The sequence below is a fragment of the Pseudorca crassidens genome, chromosome 2 (assembly GCF_039906515.1).
Source record: "Pseudorca crassidens isolate mPseCra1 chromosome 2, mPseCra1.hap1, whole genome shotgun sequence".
In the NCBI taxonomy this organism is placed as follows: Eukaryota; Metazoa; Chordata; class Mammalia; order Artiodactyla; family Delphinidae; genus Pseudorca; species Pseudorca crassidens.
Window position 1 is genome coordinate 50473600 of NC_090297.1, and position 14628 is coordinate 50488227.

General features: G+C 40.2%; 1 long non-coding RNA gene across 1 annotated transcript; it reads left to right on the plus strand.

The window, feature by feature from the left end:
• The first annotated feature begins 2632 nt into the window (after nucleotides 1-2632).
• Nucleotides 2633-14274, plus strand: LOC137218796 (uncharacterized). The gene is made up of 4 exons (XR_010940857.1): nucleotides 2633-2850; nucleotides 5302-5345; nucleotides 13171-13290; nucleotides 13755-14274. It is a non-coding gene; the product is annotated as an uncharacterized lncRNA (long non-coding RNA).
• The last annotated feature ends 354 nt before the right edge of the window (nucleotides 14275-14628 follow it).

The window sequence follows — 14628 nt, forward strand, 5'->3', positions numbered from 1 at the left end:
CATGGGTTCGTGCCCCGGTCCGGGAGGATCCCACATGCCACGGAGCTGCTGGGCCTGTGAGCCATGGCCGCTGAGCCTGCGTGTCCGGAGCCTGTGCTCCGCAACGGGAGAGGCCACAACAGTGAGAGGCCCGCGTACCGCAAAAAAAAAAAAAAAATTTTCAGTGTTGTTACAGACCATTCCCTGTATGATCTTTTATGGGAAACCAATTGCATCGTAGTCCAGAAATACCCATTGTTCACCAGGACTGCAGTACACATGCTTTCAGAATTCAAGGGTGTAGTTACAAATAATTACCATCAAAGGATTTAAAATGAAGGACATTGTCACTAAACAAAAACTAATGACCAAGCAGAGCTGTGTAATGTAATTATTCTTAAGATGGGCCTTCTGATGAATTACAGAAGAATCTTTGTGCTGTCTCATGTCTCCATAAATGCACTTAACTGTTATTGACAGTAATAGGAGGAAGTCTTGAACATAAAAATCTTTTTCTTCCTTTTCTAGTTTCCACAGAGAGAACTTAAAAAGCAGTACATTTTTAAAAAGGATGTTTCTCCCAGTACTTCTAAATATTTGACAATTATATAAAATTTATAAAACAAAAGTAACTTAAATAAAAACAAAGACCACTGCTAATAAATTAAGGTTTTCCAATTTATTATTAGCTCACCCATTAATCTTACGGTCAGTCTCTATTCTGCGCAGAAAATCATTTAAAATTACATATTAGAATAAATGCTTCTAAAGACCTAATTTTATTTGCTTAAGTCATACCTGAAGTCTTGATTAGAAGTGTTTCCTTATTAAAATCTAGGGTGAGCCTGGCTCCCTATTCTACAATTTTAATACACTGGAGGTGGAAAATATTTTACTTATTATTGTCTGGTATTTAGGCAAAGTCAATAATGATGCCTTCCATTTGAATATTTCTTTGCAGTATCCACGTTGACTGCATGCATGTAATCTCAGCTGCTCCTCATAATAGATTGGTGAGGGGAGACCTGACAAAGGGAGGGATCTCATTTTATAAAAACCACGTCTCCAAGAGCTTAAGTTACTCGCCCAAGATTGGGTAGCTGGATCACAGAGGCAGGATCACTCCAATGCTTCTTCCTAAGTAAATTCAATTAGCTTATTTGTGCAACAGAGGATGATTCATTAGTTAGCTAATTGCTCTCTCCTCTGTGGTCCCCCTCTTTAGAAGATGTATGAATATCTAGGAGGCCCCTTCTGATGCTCATTGGTTGATCAAAGTACTGCGTTATTTCTATTGGCAGCAGAGTGGTGAAGCGATAAAGGCTTGAGCCACGGCGTCACTGAGTCCTGCCTTCGGATCACAGCTTCACTGCTTACTAACCCACACAGTGTATGAACTCATGCAAGCTAGTAACCTGTGAGTCTCCATTTCTTATCTATAAGGTAAAAGAAATGAAAATCTGCCTCACGGCTGATGTGAGAAGTAAATGGGATGATGTTTTGAAGTGCCTGGCCCAGTGCCTGATAAAAATAGAACTGCAAGGAACACCAGTTTTTCTCCTCAACCCATCCATTTTTACATTATAAAGTAAATGCGTTGTTTCTAGAAGCATCTAGAAGCATTGTTTCCAGTAACGTTGGATGACTTTATATTCATTTTCTATAGGTGAAAGTTCTGTGTTCTATCCATAACAACCAGCCAGTACTGGGCCCTTACTATGTCAAGAGTGCTGGAATAGTTCCCGTCAGTGCGTAAAGGGGCCAGCTGCAGATTGCAGAGAAAGGGGACACACATAGAAAGAGATTTAACAAGCCCAGAAATGTCATACTAGATGCCCAATGCACACCACGGTTGATAGGTTCTACAAGAGGTCTAAGGATGTCAGTAATGCAGGCCTGTCTGGAAAGACTCATCTGTAAGTGATGAAACATCCAGCCCTGCCTTTCTCAGCTCTGCTAAGCTCAGGTACTGAAGGTCTTTCACCCGAAGATTCAGCTCTGCTCCATCCCGAAGATAAGCCAGGCTGAGGCAGGCGGTGTACACCCAATTCCGACCAGCTGCAGCTCTTCCCCAGCCAGTGAGTCTGGAATTCGTCTTTCTGCCATTAGGCCCTAGGCACTGGGAACCTCACTAAATCACAGGCTTCTCCCCAAGGGACAAACATGTTTATCCAGTCTGGCATGACCCCTTGAAATTGCTCAATTCTTCTTATGCTAGGCACAAAGAAAGAAATGTTGAGTCCACTCACATGGTTCACTGCGTTATTCCTAAGCCATTTGTCAAAGTCCATGCCTCACATTTTATTGCATTCCGCATGTAATCCTCCTGAGCTTTGTTTACTTATTCTCTTATTTCTGGCCTCACTAATCCCTTCAAATTTGACTTTTGAAACTGTCTCCCTGGGTAGAACCTTGGCTCTCCTTCAACCATAAGTTAAATTCACCTTCCTGCTACTCTGACTTATAAATCGTCTCTCCCATCCCACCTGGCCCCAGAAATCCCTCTCAAATTAAACCATATGGAAGGCTTATCTACCTGAACTCAGCAAACAGAAACTAGAGGTAAGCATCTGGCCCTCCAGTTTCTCTCCTGGGGCCAGAGTCCTGCTTGGATTTTAAGCAGTTTGATAGAACCCTGATACATTATCTAGCACTTATGAGCTCTCTGCCCCAGGGCCAAATGCAGTTCCCTGTAATTCTCCAGCCACCAACCCAGGTCTTGCTTTTGCCCATACAGACCTCCCAGAGAGAATCCAAAGGCCTCAAGCATGCTTTCTGGCAAGAAACTTCTATTGCGATGCCAGCTCCGCTGACATGAGTGATAGCCAGTGAAGATGTTCTCCGAGGGCTTGCCGTTCCTGATCTCTTATGGTTGAGTGGAATCTTGTAACCAGTTCTGTTTAATGATCTGTGAGAAATGATGGGTGTGATTTATGGACCAAGTCTTTGTTAAGTGAGAATCCCCAGAACTTTCTTTTCTCCCGTACGACAGCCAGCACTGTTCCAGTGTTCTCCCTCCTCCTGGGCTCCAGAGTAAAGATGAGTCAGAGGAGAGCCCCCAACCAACCCACAGTGAACATGCAGCTTGAGTGAGACATAAGTTTTAAGGTGGTTTCTTCCCTCAGCATAATCTTTTCTACCCTTACTGATGCACCTCACAATTGATATACCTCAAACTATTAGCACCACCCTGACCCATATGAAGCCAAGTTTGCCATGATCTGAACATCAGGCTCAGTCTTGTTAAATTAGTGCCCTTGGTCCCAGCCCTGAACAACGCTTCTTGCTTCCTTTTCCCACTAGTGTGTGTTGAGTGCTCAATCTCCCAGGAAATCATCAGGACACCCTCTTATTCTACTCCAGGGTTTCCCGAGAGAATGTTTGTCACTCGGGATGGTGCTGAGCTGCAAGTGATAATAACCCGAGAGTAGCTTATATAAGATTTTTTTTTCCTTATTAAGAAATATGGAGGCAGGCAGTCATCAAGTTGGCGTGTGGATTCAACAATTCCATCGAAGATCCAAGCCCGTTTTATCCTTCTGTTCCTCCCACCTCAGCCAGCTGGCTTTTGACCTTAGGTTTGTTACTTCCTGATTGCCAAGATGCTGTCACTTTCAGAGGCATCTCATTTTTCACATAACAGCATCGAGGACCTTCTCGCAATGCCACCGTTTTTGATCAAGGAAGAGCCTCCCAGCAGACTTCTCCTTAGGTCTCGTTGGCCAGGTTCTGCATCACAGATCTGCCCCTAGGGATTCTTAAGACTGGCTTAGAGAACTCAAGATGCACTGGGACTGGGCATATTGCCGTTCCAATGAAATCATTGTTCTGTTAGAAAAGGGGAGGAGGGAAGAGCTGTTGTGTAGGCAGCCAACAGGGTTTGATCTACAGGGTTTGCCAGAATAATAGGTTTTCCTTGGAAAAGTGAGCCAGAGCCAACTAAGTTTGGGAAACGCTGAGTTAAACAGGCTTTTGTTATTATAGGATATCTTAGAATAGTCTAAATATGGTATGTGCATTGTGAATCTCCTAGAGAGAGATAAGTTGTGAGACATCTTCCAGACTTATTCCATTTTTGTATCGAGCATTTTATTGCACTCATATAGAACCACTATAGTAATTTGAACCCAATGAACCAAGAATCCATAATGTTTTGACCTGAGTCATATGAATGTTTCTTTCATGTTATCTGTGAATAAGGTTTATTCAGCAAATTAATGGTTACTAAGTGCAATTTGGTTGTTTCAGCTAATTATAGAAACAAAATGCTATTTACTACATTACTGTATCAATTTACTATATTCACTACTTTACTATATCAAATATTGTCTTACAAATGAATATTATTAATTATCAAGGTCTAAACTAGTCATTAAAAATAGGCTTAAAGAAGATTTTTATTTAGAAACACATTATAATAAATCTTTCAATTCAATTAAATTGCCCTTTCAGTTAAATTAAATTGTAGCTCTTGAAGCACCATAGATCAAGCCATTGGGATAGCTAGTGTCAAATACTAGCTGAAAATTCAATCCTGCATTTCTTGGTGATCTTTTTAAATTTAGTATTTCTATTTATTCTAACTTTAAGTCTTCCTCCCCTCTATTATATATTCCAGGTAGGAACCTCTCTAGTCACACACAGCAGCCTGAGGACTTCTCACTCTTATCTCCCCTTCCTGTGCACACCCTAACCCTAAACACATGTACATACCTACAACATGGACAACCTTAACATAGTGTTAGATCTTCGGCTAAAAAGGGCAGAAAGCTCTTTCCTTGAGACCAAGAAGATACCAATGGGAAATATATCTAACATTAGCTATTTTGTGACACATTGAGTTTCTAATACTAAATTTCATGAGTTGCATTAAAATTGAGCTGATTTAAATTCCAATATTGTATAGAAATTTTAATATCATCCTTTTGACAATAGGTTTCTAAGACTTTTGGTTTATTATACGTTAATGATTTTAGAAGAAGTTTTGGCATATCCTAGAAGATTTTAAAAATACTTGTCACAGTTAAGAAAGATGTGAAGAAACCATACAGTTGAGTTATGTTAATAACAAACTTTTTTTTTACAAATGTGCATTTTCCTTTTTGACATCTACATAGTAATTTTTAAAGTATAATTTCTGAAGCATATGGCTTAGCTGTTCTACACAGGTGTTATATTGCGCTGGAGAACGTATTGTGCTTCTGTATATTCAAGCATATGTTTCAAACCTACTTTTCTTAAAATAAACACTTTATAGACTTCCTGCTATTTATATCAGAAACATATACTTGACCTTGATATCACCTGCTCCTTTTAATACAGGGTCTTGCCAGGAAACTTCTGGGAGCTTATGAAATCTACAGGAAGTAAGTACAATGTTGACTTTATTCTAAAGGTGATTGAGTTGGTGAGGAAGTGGTTAAAAAAAACACCTTTATGACTGTAAATGTAGAATGAGATAACAATGTGTTACCCTTTTAAACCTTTCCTTATCATTTTCCTCTCCTCACAACCTTTTGCATTTGTACTTAATTCAGTGTTCTAAAAATTATTGTTTCTCATACTACACTTTAATCACAGCTCTCACTTTCAAATATATTATAGTTTATGTACCAATAAAAATAGCTAATAATGATAGTATCTTACACTGGATAAACTCGAAGAGTTTCCACTGGCCAAAACAGGGCAATTGTTGCATCAAAAAAAGAAACAACTATAATGGATTAATAGGTATATACCAATATATAAGCATCCATGAGTGGTCCCTAAATATGAACATGACTTAATTTATATTTATCCACTGGATAACTGCAACATACTGCTCATCAAATCATACTTTTGCAAGTAGATTGAGTCAAATCCTTCCACCCTGGACCTGAAATACAGGGTGATATTAAACTGAAATTGTCTCTTTTAGGAAAATGAAGGTCCATGTTCCTCATAAAAGAGGAAGAATAACAGGTAGTCTTCTCAAATCTGGAGAGCACAAAGGATCATAAGAGCGTCATCTGTATTAGACTTCTCCAGAGAAACAGAACCAACAGTGTGTATATATGTATACACACACACACACATATATATATATATATCTGTGTGTATGTGTGTGTTTGTGTGTGTAGATAGATAGATAGATACTTGTTATAAGGAATTGGCTCACAAAATTATGGAGTCTAAGATATCCCACGATCTGCTGTCTGTAAGCTGGAGACCCAGGAAGTCCAGTGGTATATAAGTTCCGAGTCCAAAAGCTCAGGAAGAGCCAATGATATAAATCCAAGTCCAAGGGCAGAAGACAATGTCCCACCTTAAGCAGTTAGGCAGAGAGAATTCTCCCTCCACCTTTCGGTTCTATTCAGGCCCTCAGAAGATTGGATGATGCGCACCCACATTAGGGAGGGCAATCTGCTCTACTTATTCTACGGATTCAAGTGCTAATCTCATCCAGAAACACCCTCACAGACACACACAGAACTAATGTTTAACCAAATATTTGGATACCCCATGGCCCTGTCAAGTTGACACACGAAATTAACCATCACACCATCCAACTTCAGATCTGTGGTTCCTCTAACCTAGTGATTCTCACTCCCAATTGCATTATTAGAAGAACCTGTTTGGGTTCCACCTCCAGAGATTCTGACTGAATTGTTCTGAGATGTGGCCTGGCATTGGTTTATTTGAAAATCTCTGCCAAGTAATTCTCAAATGCAGCTGGCATTAAGAACCATTACAATCTAACTATAGCGGTAACTTCACTTTTTCTCTGGGAGAGAATAAGAGAGACGATCCTTCAGGAAATACACTTAAAAACACCATCACCAGCAATAACAAGCCACTAAATGCCAGACATGCCAGGTCAGATAGTAATACTCATTTAATCCTTTAAATAGCACTATAAGGGGCATATTACTATCCTGATTTTTGTGATAGGAAATAATAAATGGTAAGTGAACTGAAGCACAGGGAAGTTAAATAAATTACCAATAGTCACAGAGCCAGTAAATCGTGAAAGCAAGGACTCAAACTAACTCTGAATGCATACAAAACCCATACTCTTCACAATATCACACTTCAGATACATTTTCTTCCTGGATTCTTAGCTAAAAATAGGCTGCTGTCTAGGCTGAGTAGGTAACTTCTCAGTATCAGCCTGTGGTGACAAACATTTTCATTATTTTTCATCAAAGAGCCACCTCTGGGGAAGTGAACACTGCCGGGCTCACCTTTACAGGAGAGGGAAAGAAGGCATGTATGAGCCTGGTTTGAATGGGAGTGCACGTGGTTGTTTAGAATCACTGCCTAATGGTATTGTTTTAAAATAAAGTATAGATTTTAAGTGCCGTGATCAATCTTTGATAGCAATAAACTACCTTTCTGTAGAGAACTGAGAATTTCTATATAGGAATTGCTCTGGGCACTCAATTTGGTGGAAAGTAGGAGCTACCAGACTTCACAAAACTGCTTTTGCAAAGTCCTTTCCATAAGAATGAGAAAACGTCAGCTGTCCAAGATCAAGGAATTAAAGGGGAAAACCAGTGGAAATTGTGGAGAAGCAAAAGCCCACTCACCCTAACAACCCTACTTGTCACTGCTGCTGTCTCTCAGACAGGCAAGGATGTTTATGGAACCATCTGACTGAGGCTAAAAGGAAGAGATTAGATACTCTGTGTCTTTATAATTAAATATTATTACTATTATTATCTTCCTTTAAAGAAATCTCTTGGATTTCCCATACATCTTCACCTCTTCCACTCTGAGAGTCTAGGTTCTAACTACATCTAAAAGCTTCCTAGCTAACTTCTTGCCTCTATCTCTCTTCCCTTTATTCTAGCCTGACTTGTTGCTGCCAATCTCATCATCAACTCTCGCATGCTGTCTTTCATTTGGTTTCCTATTTTTAAGGGTAAACGGAAATAAAAGGAAGACCCTGGTAAGGTCCTAAGTGGGGGTGTGGAAGGAGAATCTTCCATCACTGTGGTGGGGCTGTGAGGAGCTGGGAGACAAATGCCAGAATGACCTTCTGGAAGGGATACCAAGGTCAAGGTAGGGCAGCCGGCCAAGCCAGGTTGTTATTCCCAAGGGTGAGGTGAGGAATAAGTGTGAGAAATGGAGCCCAAATGAGGAAGAAGAGAGCAAGAACTCACGTGAGAGGCAGTCTAAATGAATGCTGGAGACACAGTGCTGGTGATAGTAGCATCTTTTTGTATGAAGTCCCAGCATGACTAAGCCAGGTTTATTTAAAGGACCTGGAATGGTATGGATGCCCCTGCTCTGGCTCCAATACTCTGGCATACTTCCTTTCTTAAAAATTATTATTATTTTTTAATTAATTAATTTATTTTTGGCTGCGTTGGGTCTTCGTTGCTGCGAGCGGGCTTTCCCTAGTCGCGGCAAGGAGGGGCTCTACCCTTTGTTAAGGTGCGCAGGCTTCTCATTGCAGTGGCTTCTCCTGTTGTGGACCGTGGGCTCTGGGTGTGCGGGCTCAGTACTTGTGGCTCACAGGCTCTAGAGCACAGGTTCAGTAGTTGTGGCTCACAGGCTTAGTTGTTCCACAGCATGTGGGATCTTCCCGGACCAGGGCTCGTACCCATGTCTCCTGCATTGGCAGGTGGATTCTTAACCACTGCGCCACTAGGGGAGTCCCACTGTGGCATACTTCTGAGCAGGGGAGCTCTTTGGCCCGTATAACCCCTGATGGATCTATCATTGGGGCTGGCTGTTGTGTCACTGTGATTCTGAAACTTCCTCCTCCCATCAGATGTTTCCTATCTGTCTGGGACTGTCTGGAAAGCAGTGGTGCTTCAGTAATCCTAAACAGGCTCTCCGCAACACCTCCTTCTTCTAAACATCACGATACCTGAAGCCCAGGATGGTTCACAGCACATTGACTATAATAGATACTTAGGAAAACAACCAGTGTAGCAATGGGAAACCTTGCCCCAGAGTTTCAGTCGGTCTGGAAAACAGGGAATTTCATCATGACCTTTGTTTTTGTCAGAATCTAATCAGGAAGTAGAAACCACCTGAGCATTCATAGTAGCGATTCCAAAACTGGTAAAGTTACACGGGTAACGGAGGAACTGAGAGCCAAAATGAGGACAGGGAGGCAACCCAAGAGTCATTGACAGAAGGAGGCCATTAAGACCCTAGGTTACAGGGACAGAGGAAGAGGTGGTACCACTGGCCTCTGGGCAAAAGCTGAGACCATGGCAGGACTGTTCATGGAGATGTAGCTGCTGCTGGAGTCATTGCCCCAGCCAGGGACTCCAATCTCCCACCCTCCATTGTCTCACCGTTGCCTCCCATTTGGCCATATTCAGCTGGAAACCATCAGAAGTGGGAGGCTGAGAAATGTATGCTTCAGGGGTCAACCCTCTGCAAATACAGAGCAGAGTGCGGTTCCAGTGAAGAACCTACCTAAGGCAGCATGCCCCAGAGAGGCTAATCGCTCTTCACTATTAATCAAAATATTGATACAAGGCCCTCAGACATACTTCCATACCAGTACTGCTCCTTGCTTCACTCTCCACAATTTATACTTCTGCCATCTTTACTGCCAACCTACCCACTGTGCCTCATGGAACCCCCATTTCATTCATACTACTCTGTGCCCCGAACCTTTTCTCCAAACACTCTCTCTTTATGACTTTAATAGAATTGTGACTCTTTCTTAGCAAAAACCTTGTGTCATTCTTTCTGTCATTCAACAATGATACATTGAATGAGAGTTATGTCAATGATAACTAACCTTGCAATGTTGTTTGTGTTTTATACACAGTAAGCCCTGCCGTTCTCGCAACCACCTTATCTTCCTCTTTATAGATGAGAACACTGAGACTGGAATACTTAAGAAACTTGCTCATAACACAGCTGATAAGTGGCCAAGACAGGAATTAAATGTACAGCCGGGCTCTAGAACCAAAGTCTTATCCAGCATACAGCCCTGTTCTAGGAATGGACATATAGTAGTGATCACTACAGGATGATTCCTGCTAACAGAGTTCAGTGGGAGAAGATATTTTTAACTTCTCATTTTGAAATAATTTTAGTTTTACAGAACAATTGCAAACAGTATAGAGAGTTCCTATATGTGCTTCCTGCGTCTCCCCTAGTGTTAATGTGTAACACAACCAAAGCATATTTATCACTAAGCATTAACGTTGGTACGATACTCCTAACTGAACTACAGACTTTACCAGCTTTTCCACTAATGTTTTTGTCCCAGGATTCCATGCAGGACACCACATTGCATTTAGTCGGCATGTATCGCTACTCTCCTCCAAACTGTGCCAGCTTCTCAGACTTCCTTTGTTTTTTATGACCTTGACACTCTTGAAAATTACCAGTTAGGAACTGGGGTTTGTCTGATGTTTTCTCACAATCAACTGGAGTTATGGATTTTTTGGATGAATAATCCAAAGGTGGAGTGTGCTTCTCATCACATTGTGTCAAGGATACATGCTATAAACATGACTTATCACTAGTGATGTTAACCTTAATCATTTAGTGAAGTGGTGTTTGTCATATTTCTTTACTGTAAAATTACTACTTTTACAGTAACTGCTTTCATATTCTATTAGTTAGAAGGGAGTTGACTCAGCCTAGCCTACACTCCAGGGGAGGGGAATTAAGCTCTACCTTCTGGAAGGGGGAGCAACTGCTCTTATTATTTGTAATTCTTCTGTAAGAAACATTTGTCTCTTCTCCTCCAATTATTTATTTATTTATTCTATCATGTATATCATTATGGATTCATAGATGTTTGTTTTATTCTTTAGGTTATAATACAATACTATCATTATTTACTTTGTTGCTCAAACTGTTCCAGCTTTGGCCATTGGGGGCTCTTTCAGGTTGACTGCCATGTGCTTTTCACATATCACCATTTTTTTTTTTCGGCACGCAGGCCTCTCACTTTTGTGGCCTCTCCTGTTAAGGAGTACAGGCCCCGGACGCTCAGGCTCAGCGGCCATGGCTCACGGGCCCAGCCGCTCCGTGGCACGAACCCGCGTCCCCTGCAACGGCAGGCGGACTCCCAACCACTGCGCCACCAGGGAAGCCCCATATCACCATTTTTTAAAGCACTTCCTTGTTTTCTGTCACTGCGAGATGCTCTAGGCTCATCTTGCATTCTCTCTGCCCCTAGAATCAGTCATTTCTCCAGGGAGCCCTAGCTCCTTTTATTGGAGAATGATGTTAGAAACCAAGATCCGGATGCTAGATGTGCTTCTAGGCCGTCTCGGTCCTAGAAAATATACGTATGTCTGTATCCTACCCCATGTATATACATATAAGAAGAATTTAAGTTAATAAAAGTCCAAATAGGTTGTTAAATAAATTAGCTATGAAGAAAAATGCCACATTCTGTGTAAAAGAATTATAGATGTGATTTAATACAAATGGGGCGAGGCAGTGGTCAGTGTGGTCTTCTTTGTAGCAGGAATACTTAAGCCAAAATCTTTTAAATGAGCAGGAATTAGCCAGGCTAAAGGGCAAGGAGAGAGCATTTCAGGCAGAAGGAGCAGCCTCTGAAGAAGCACTTAGTAGGACGAGCTCAATGCATTTGAAGAATTGGAAGGGATCCATCATGGTGAGAGCAGAGTTATCCAAGGGAAATGCGACTGCAAATGGGTAGAGGCGGGATCATGTAGGGCCTTGAAGGCCATGGTAAGAATCTCCTTTTATCATGAAAGCAATGGGTTGCCACTGAAAGGTGTTAAATAGGGGAGGGGGTACGTCCTACTTCACATAGAAATGTAGGGTTATGTGAAGTGGGAACCTCCCCAACTGCCTCAGCTCTCCTGTCCCACCTATTAACTTTTCTCCGCTGGCGCCCATCCCCAGGAAGCCATATCACTCTGGTCCACACCACAGTCTTATCTTTCCCGTTTGTTTTGGATTTCACCAAGGCCATATCTATAAAATGTACTCATGTGAGGGATATGTGTATACTTTTGTTGTAAAGTGTGCTCTCATTTACATTATTTATGTAAAGCCTTTTCTAAGAACAGATTTGAATCCAAAGCCTCACAGAACTCCAGGCTCTGCTAAATAGTAAGAATAATGTTTCCTTCTTTTCCTCAGTTGCTAAGAAGTTCATGACTACATATGATACACACTCAGTTGTATTTTCCTGTGAATTCCTGATAAATTTTTTCTCCTTTCCTCTTTTACTGATTGGTTGTTTTTAGTGACTTCGGATTGTTTATTTTATTATACCTGTACTTTTGTTGTAAATAAATTGAAGACCTTTCTTGAAATGAGGACAGTTACAATTTATTTTAAAAATTAACAAAGAAATAAGAAGCCCATCCTACAACTGGATGCTGGAATTTTCTCTTTGGCACCCCTACCAGCCTCAGCCTGAGGATTTCAGTAAAATGTGGAGCTCCTGAGTTGCTCTGTCTCTCTGAGCAGCTCTAATTACTGCAGAGTTATTGATGTTTATTCATTGTTGGGCCAAATGAATTAACAATGGTCTGTTGTTTTTGTTAAATAATGAGGCACTGGTTGTTTAAAAATGTTCATAGTGCCTTACATAAAAACTAAAGCATTACTAAACTTAAAATACCTTAAGAAAACAATTTGTTTATTAAAATCATAGATTTAAAAATGCATGGATCAAATGTAACTATTAAAATGAAAATAGTAGGTTCTATATCATCTATAGAGTAGTGTTGCTGGAATGCAATAAAGACAAACAATTATCCCCAGAGGAACACTATTACAATCATTGCTTAATTACGGTTTATTTTTCCTTTCCTCTTGTGATAATTACTCACTCCTTCAGACTAAGAGATACTGACATTTCACTAACAGCATGATTGTTTTTATTCCATATACCCCGTGGTTTCCTCTCATTTTAGTCCTAAGACAATGTGTTCAATTATTTGCAGGTTCTAAATTTGTTTTAATGGTGTCTGTGTTTATTTAGATTAATGACTCTAATTTAAAAAATTAGAAAAATTTTATTTTGATATTTTACAAATATATTGAGTGCCACTTGACTTGTTAAGGAATTCTCAGTCCTCATACCATATATTAACTTAAGTTTGAAAGTCAAGTCAGAAAAGCGTCGGGACTTGGAATTGCAAGACTTGGATTTGAATGACAGCTCTATCACATACTAGCTGTATGTGAACTTAGATGAATCAGTTAATCCCTCTGAGTTGTTCTTTTCTTATTTTTAAGGTAGAGTTGGTAGTCATCCCTCTATCCAACCCACTAGGCTGTTATGAGGTTCCAATGGAATAATGTCTGGACAACTGTTCACTTTGTACACCATAAAGTTCTTGTCAAGGATCAGTCCTAGTAAGTGTATTCATTCAATTCAAAAACATTTGCTAAGTACACACTATGCTTCAGCCCCAGTGCTCGTGCCAGAAATGCAGAGATGTTTGAATAGAAGATGATGATGATGATGACAAAGTTTCATAGAGTTAAATATATACACAATATTTCTTATGTCTGTGAAACAACATTGGAACATTATAATGGAGTTAGGATATTTCCTCCTGTTAAATCTTTTAAATTTATGTTCTACTCACTCTGGAAGCAATAATTTTATTGTAACTTTGTCATAGATATTATATGCTGAGTGTTAACAATTAATATAGCTGAGAATCTGGATTTGCAAAGGATATAATTTATGATTCTATTTCTAGTACAAAAGTCAGAAACTGATTAATTTTTTATTAAACTGGTGAATTTTAACAGGCTTTATGCTTAGTTCTCAGTGTTGTCCCTGATCAACTCTTTCTATTTTGGACTGACAGTGGGCCCAGGTCAAGTTTCGAGACAAATTGTCACAGAAAAAAGACTTTTGAGACCATCTGTATCACCTATTTTTTCAGGAGTTTATTTCAGAGTGCAGAAATGGCATTAGGACTCCAAGGGCAAGAGAAATGTGAGCTGTAGTTACAACGGGGCAACAAGGAACTGAAATTCCTGCAGGGACAGCAAGAGACAAATTGATATGCCGAGTTCAAAAATCAGTCATCAAATACCGATGGACCATTTACCATGTACAGAGCACTAGTGACAGGGATACAGCAGTGAATACAGACCTGCTACCCTGCTCATGAAGTTTAGAGAAATGAGGAAGAGTCAAGAAGAGTTAGGCGGAAAAAACAGTACTTGGAAAGACTTGGAGGAAGAAAGAAGTATGACACCTTGGGGCTTGGAGGACATGTTCCGATTTGTTCTGTATATCTGTATATCACTCCCAATGTCTGGTATTGTGTTGTACACACACAAAGGAACAGCAGATATTTTAAAATCAGCAATAAATGATGAACACTAATGACTATGGCATCACTGGATCAGCTGACCCTCCCAGAGCTAGGGTAGCTCTGAATGCCAGAGCATTAGTATCTCCACTGGTAAAGTATGAATCATGATATCCACTATACAGGATGATATGGAAAAATAATGAGGTGATATATGAGACAGTAATTTTTTAAATGTGCAAACATCATCAATGTGTTCATTGTTCATCTTTGAAACAAATAGAGGAGTAGTAAGAACATGGAAAAGAAGAACTTCCAGGAAGATTCTACATTGGAAGGGTCAGAATCCTGAATACTTTCTTAGTTTTAGTTTCAAATATATCAAAGAACAGACTGTATCTGAATCAGAAATAGCCACATC